Raw genomic sequence first — 7,315 nt, forward strand, 5'->3', positions numbered from 1 at the left:
CTACTCTGCCTGTTGCTGGGAGGAACACTGAGGCCCTGAAGACCACTCTACCCTCAGAGATCTCCCCTTTGAACGCACTCACACTTCCTGTGGGTGGCATGACATTTAACTGTTGAATATGTGACACTGACTCTGAAACTACGGAGCCTAGACCACAGTGAGTGGTCAGATGGGGCAGGGAGAAGGATTTTGAGTATCTCTGGACTCTCTCCCCCCCTCCAACCCCTCGGCCCCTACCCTCATCTCTGGGATGCTTGTGTAATTCTGCCTCCTCGCTGGGCTCTCTGCTGGCCCAACCTTGTTCCTAGAGTCTATGCCGCGCTCAGGAGCCAACAGATTCTGCTCAATGGTCTCATCATGTTGCTCCTCTGCCCAGAGGAGGCTCCATCTCCTTCAGAGAAAAATTCCAAGTCAATTCCCCAGATTCCAGGATTGCCATGATCTAGAGAGCCCCCACCCCCAGTCAGACCCCCCCATTGTGCCTGCTCACCCCTAGGCCCTTAGGGGTCCTCGAACATACCAGCCCCTGGCCCCGGGGTTCTTCCACCTGGAACCTTCATCCCGTTACCCTGAGGCTCAAACTCTCCTCTGCTGCAGCTCTTCACTAGCTGTCAATCACAATGTCCTTCACCAACCACCTGATTTTAAGTTGCTACCCCCTCTCCACTTCCTGTCCCCTCTCCCTGCTCCTGGTTTTCTCCAAAGCACTCATCGGTTTTCAGTGTTGCACTCACCTTCTTCATTGCCCTGACGGAGCCTTGTCTACCCTCCAGAGTGCGACCTCCACGAGGGCAGGACTCTTCCTCTTGGCTTCTCGGTGGTCTTCCCCGTGGTATTCCCTGTGTCCCTCAGAGTGCCTTGGCAGGAGCTCAGTGGTCACTGCCCAGTGGGAAACTGACCTTGGAGGGCTGGGAGTGTCTGAATCGGGGTCCCCAGAGAAGCAGACCTGATTGTTTCTATGGAGGCGCCTGGACAGGAAGGGGTTGTGAGGGACAGACTTCCCAACTGTGCTGTCAAGCAGTCCCCAGGGTTCGTGTCCAGCAGCCAGAAGCCATAAAGCTGGTGCCATAGGGTCCAGCCCAGCGCCAGAGCCTGAGTCCCCCGTCCACGTGGGAAGGCCTGAGAGGCTGGAGGGCAGGGTCCAAGGGCAGGAGAAGGCGGTGTCCCAGCGGAGCAGAGAGCACAGCACGTCCACCCGTCTCGTGTCTCTTTGTCCTCTGTGGGTCCTCCGCAGATTGGATGACACCCCCTGCCCCCAACACTGGGCACTTCTGTGCTCAATCCACTGATTCACAGCTGGCCTCTTCCAGAACCACCTCCCCGATATGACCAGAGAGAAGGTCCAAGTTCATCTCCCAGAAGAGAAAGTGGAACAGGGTTATCAGAACCTGGGAAGGCTGTGGGGGAAGAGAGGACGGCGTGAAGATGGCTAAGAGGCGCAGGTGACCAGGAGACGGAGTGTCTAGTATTTCATGGTATAGTAGGTTTGATGTAGTGGACAAGAATTAATGGCTTATTTCAAAACAGCTGCTAGAGAAGACTTCTAATGTTTGCAACCCAAGAAATGATAAGCGTTTGAGTTGTTGGACATACCAAGTACCTGTTGTAGCCATTACACTTTGTACACCTGTATTGAAATGTCACACTGTACCCCATAAATAAGTGTCAATTATTATATATATGTATATATATATATATTTTTAAAAATATCTATTATAAAATATGTATTAAAAAAGAAAGAATATTACATCAACTATCTGGGCACCCATTAGTCCAGTCAAGTGAACACATAAAATCAACCATCACAGAGAGTAAACAACAGAAACTGATGCTGGAGAAAATTAACAGCAGCTGTCTGTAACCTGGAAGGTTCCTGCGGCTCTCAGTCAGGACAGTAGACTTGGAATCAGCAGGAACCAGAAATCTCTGGGGTGCAGGGGCCCAAAATTGGAGCAGAGTTACCTCACCAGGTGGGTGGAACAGCTTAGGACCATTGCTTCCTGTGGCACTGACCACTCTGTGTCCTGGAGTCACATACTCAAGGTCTGGGGAGCTGTTCCTGGCCACCTAGGTCTAAGGATGTTCACCACTGTTAGGGCCAGAGCCGGGAGAAGCAGATTTGGCTCATCCAGGCCCCGTACTCTGGGACATTCCCCCAAAGGGAAATGGAAACCCTGTTAGGAAAGGGAAGTCAGATGCTGGACAGAAAAAATAAACAACAAATATCCCCCTTCTTTATATTATTATCTAGTTACACCAAGTTGGCAAGGGGGTCATCTCTTCTTGAAGAACTTAGGGAGGAAACGATTAAAAGCCCCAAATGGGTAAATCTATCTTGTTGTTCACAGGGGAAGACATATTAAATGGTCCTTAAACACACGAAGATGCTCAACTGAATGCATGATCATGGAATGCAAATTAAAACACACCTCGACACCGACACCGTAGCTCATCTATCACGTCAGCATCCATTCAGAAGCTTACGGCACACTTTGCTGGAGGTGTGGCAAGGAACAGGTCATCCCAGAGGTGGCAGAAGGAAACGCACAACTGCACATCCTAAGGAGGGAACTTGGCAACAGCTAACAACACTCCATATGCCTCTGTCCTCAGCCATTTCTAAGAACTAGTCCAGGAAACGCACCTTTACAGATAGGAATAGCAGGTGCATGAGGCTGTTTGCTATGACTTTCTTTTTGTTACAGTGAAATATTGTAACAATTGTAAATATTATAACTGCCCATCCAGGAGGACTGGCTGAATAAGTTACTGTGTTGCCACACATCAGGGTCCCACGCAGCCACCAAAAAGAATGAGAGAGCTGTGTCCTAACACATAGGGAAGGCATTTCGGGAAATCAGTAACGAAGCAAGGTACAAACAAATAAAAGTGCCTACAACCTGGAGGGTGTTGGGAGAAACGAAGGAAACCCACCATAGAGAGTCATGGGGTGACTCGACGTGTAGAAGGAGTTACCAAAGGAGCCCAGTCTCCACGGGAACCATCAACAGAACGTGGCTCCCAGGGGCTGAACCAAGCGGGAAATGGAGATTTGCTTTTTCATGGGTATCGAGTTTCAGTTTTGCAAGATGAAAAGTTCCAGAAATGTGTTACAACATGTCATGCATGTTTTTACCACCATCAAAAAAAATTTTTTAAATGTATACATTATGCTACCTTTGGTGTAAGAAAGAAGGAGAAATACTGAAAACACATTTAGTGTTTGTTTATGTTTGAAAAAGGAAACTTAGAAAAGACAGAGCTGGAAATGAAGGCCAATAGTTTCCTGGGGGGGGGGTGGTGGCTGAAAGGGGGGAAAAGAGCTAGTAGAGGGGGGGCAGCACTGAATAGCTCCTATTAAGTTAAGGTTTTGATATTTAAATCTGATAAAATTTTTTTAAACGAAATTAAATTTAGAAAGATATAAAAAGCAAACACTAACATTGAACACGAGCAGAAAATGAAATGAACTGCATCTCACAATGATAATATAATCACACACCCAAAAGAAAAGGAATCCTAATGAGTTTATTTTTTTGTGTAGGGGGGGTGGTTACTGGGGATTGAACTCAGAGACACTCAACTACTGAGCCCCATCCCCAGGCCTATTTTGTGTTTAATCAGAGACAGGGTCTCACTGAGTTGCTTAGTGCCTTGCTGTTGCCGAGGCTGGCTTTGAACCTGCGAATCCTCCTGTCTCAGCCTCCTAAGTGACTTGGATTACAGGCGTGCACAACTGCACCCAGCTTCCTGATAAGTTTTGAACACAACATTCAGATTATTCATTTAGAAAGGGATGGTTTTCAAGGAAAAAAAAGTGTAGAGATATTGAACTTTGCATTATTTTGTGGATGGGTGTCACTCTAGAATTCTGAAACCGGTTTGTACATATCATAGGCGAGAGCAAGTGAGTAAATATATCAATAGTGTTGGAACCTAGAGTTCTCACCGGGAGAAAGAGGAAGTGTATATCTGGGTGGGGAGAGTGAAGAATGCTGTGAATTTTGGAACTGAGTTGAGGAACTCATATAAACTGAAGAATAATCTCAGCAACTCGGGAGGCTGAGGCAGGAGGATTGCAAGTTCAAGGCTAGCCTCAGCAACTTAGCGAAACCTGTCTCAAAATAAAAAATAAAAAGGGCTGAGGATGTGGCTCCATGGTAAAGCGCCCCAGGGTTCAGTCCCCCAATACCAAAAAAGAAAAAGAAAAAAACCCATAATCTTGAGCAGAGCTGACAAGAGGTATTGGTTGGAATAAATCACACCCAATTATGGCCCCAGGAGACTCACTTCCTGGGCTCTTGCTACTTGGACTTCCAGAAAAGTCCTTGAACCTCTCTGTGTGGCGTTTTCTTTCTTCTTGGAACCACTCCCTTCTGCACTGGTCTGTTCAATGTGTCAGTTTGGCTGGGTTATCGTCAATCCTCAGCTATTTAACCAAACACAAATCCAGGTGATAGTGCAAAGGTATTTGTAGATGTGATTAAAGTCCCTAATTGGGTGACTTTTAGTAAGGAAGATGATCCTAGCTGAGATGATGGGCCAGGTTTAATCAGATGAAAGGCCTTAATAGCAGTGTGAGGTTTTTCTGGAGGAAGAAGAAATCCAGCCCATAGTCAACTGATGCCCAAGAATCCCAGGCTGCCCTTCCTGCCAGCCCATTCTCTGGACATGGGACTTGCTAGCCAGTCCCTACATCATATAAGCCATCTCCTTGCAATAAACCTCTTATGGGTTCCTTCCGTTGGTTCTGTTTTTCTGATTGAACCCCAACTGATAAACCTTATAATACACTTCATTTGTTTCCCCTTTGATTTAATTAGTTTCTGTCACTTATCATCAAGGAACAGAACCCTGCTTAAAGAACAACGTGGACAACATCCTCCCATAAGACATGGGCTCCCTGTTAGCCCAGGCCTCCTCCTTCCAGATTTGGGGGGTCCCGTTAGGATTAGCAATGGGCGAGGAGGTTGGCTGGTTCTGGGGTTCCTGCCAATCAGGCTCAGCATTCCTCAGTGGTCCTGCCGTATTCATGAAGGACGCCTTCAATAATCTTCAGAGCTGCACACAGAGGTGAAGGGGCCCTGGAGGAAGCAGGGAAGGGAAGCAGGAGAGCTGAAGTTCTGTCATCTTCCTGCCTGTTCCCAATTCCATTGGGCAAAGAAGGACTTGAGGAAATCCCAGGGAGCTCTGATAACCAGACGGCACCAGGCACCAGGGAGGCGCTGCAGGAGCCCGGGGGCCAGGGCCTCAGATCACAGGGCCCCACCGCAGAGAGTCTGGTTCAGTAGGTCTGCAGCGGGGCCCCAGGTTTTGCGTTTTTAACCCGGATGCTCCAGGTCTGGAGGTTGCGGGCTGTGGATCGTCAGTGTCGTCTGTCTACAGACAGCCTGGCTGAGCCCTGGGCTCCTCTGAGTCTCCCCTCAAACTGAAGGATTCTCTCTGAACCGTTGGAGATGCCTGGCTGTTCCGGAAAGTGGCAAGAGGCCCCTGAGTCATCGGTTGAGAGCCACGTTGAGCAAGACCCCCCACACTGCCCTCAGACGTTAGTCAGCCCTGTGACGTCCGGTTCCACCCATCCAGCTGTGCACATTTTTTTTTTTTTTTTTGTACTAGGGATTGAACTCAGGAGCATTTGACCCCTGGGCCACATTCCCAGTCCTGTTTTGTCTTTTATTTAGAGACAGGGTCTCACTGAGTTGCTTAGCACCTCACTTTTGCTGAGGCTGGCTTTGAACTCACCATCCTCCTGCCTCAGCCTCCTGAGATCACAGGCGTGCACCACCATGCCCAGCTTCTAGCTGTGCATCTTGGTGAGTGATTTAACCCTTCTGTCCTCCGTTTCCTCATCTCCAAAATGGGGAGAATGAGCTACTTCGTGGACCACTGTCAGGACTCCTTGCAATGGAGGGTCCAGCAGGGAGCAGTCAACCCAGAGGGGCCCCAAGGAGGTGACAATGCAGGAACTACATACAGAGACAGGCAGAGTCAGGAAGGAAGAGGAGCCCCCAGAGGCTAGGAATGGCAGAACACTGTGCTAACCCCTTGGACTGAAGAGGGAAGGAGAGGAAATCATGCTACTGCGGGTCAGAGAGGGCAGGAGCTTGAAGGAGGGCCACCCTGGGAGCTGCACTCGCTGAGAGGTACAGGGAAGATTCACTCCCGTCTCTCTCCTCTCATCCTCCAGTCCTCTGTGAGGCCTGGCCTTGGCTGAAGTTGGAGAGCAAGGGAGCCAGAGACGTAGGCCACTCGGGTCAGCCTCCTCCATCACGGAGCCCGGAAAGACACGTCAGAAACACGATGCCAATTGATGGGCAGGTATTTGTTACTAGTGGGTGAATATATATTCTAGCTTCCTGGGACAGTTCCTATTTATGCTGGTTGTACATTGTCACTCTCTAAGGTATGCCGCGTCTCAGTGGAGTCTGGCACCAACACTCTCGAATGCTATCCTATTTGGAAGATAAATTGTACGATCATCCTCGTGATTAGCCATTATTAAAGTACATGAGAATTTCATCTGCATCAGGAAGAGAGTTCCAAAGAAATAACTTCAGTTCTTTGGATCCTTCATGCTCAAACTACTGTTTGGTTTATGGATGTGGGTGAGGGTCACGTGGACATGGTCAGAGAAAATTCACAATGAGCCTGGCGGGTGACGCTCACCTGTAATCCCAGCAGCCTGGGAGGCTGAGGCAGGAGGATCCCCAGTTCAAAGCCAGCCTCAGCAAAAGCGAGGTTAGCTAAGTAACTCAGTGAGACTATGTCTCTAAATAAAACACAAAATAGGGCTGGGATGTGGCTAAGTGGTCAAGTGGCCCTGAGTTCAATCCCCAGGACCTTCTCCCCCCCCAAAAAAAAGTTAACAATGATGATTTCTATACTCTTCCTGATCTATGTCAATAATTAAGTAATTGTTCTTAAGTATTCAAATCTCATCCCTTTTGGGAACTACCAGTTTAGCTGGCCAAAAACACAGGAGAAAAATGCTTTCCTGGCCAAAAAAAAACCCAAACAAACAAACCCAGGGTGCCTGTCTGCAATATTCTATTAAATCCCCAACCAGGGGCAGCAGCCATGCACCAGGAACCCTCTAAGGAGCCGAGGCCGACTTCGCCTGTCTCCAAAGCCTCCCCAGCATCTCCTACCTACCGGCTTTATCTGTTTAGCAAAACTCACTCTGCACCTCACCTCTCTTTCTGCCTGCCATCTCGGAGTATCTTTGAAATTTACTTTCTCCTTTTAGCCTGCTGTATTTTTAATGTCTGAGTGAAAGAACAAAGGAAGGCGAACCCCAGACAAGATCGTTTTCACT

The sequence above is a fragment of the Urocitellus parryii genome, chromosome 15 (genome assembly GCF_045843805.1).
Source record: "Urocitellus parryii isolate mUroPar1 chromosome 15, mUroPar1.hap1, whole genome shotgun sequence".
NCBI classification, from domain to species: domain Eukaryota; kingdom Metazoa; phylum Chordata; class Mammalia; order Rodentia; family Sciuridae; genus Urocitellus; species Urocitellus parryii.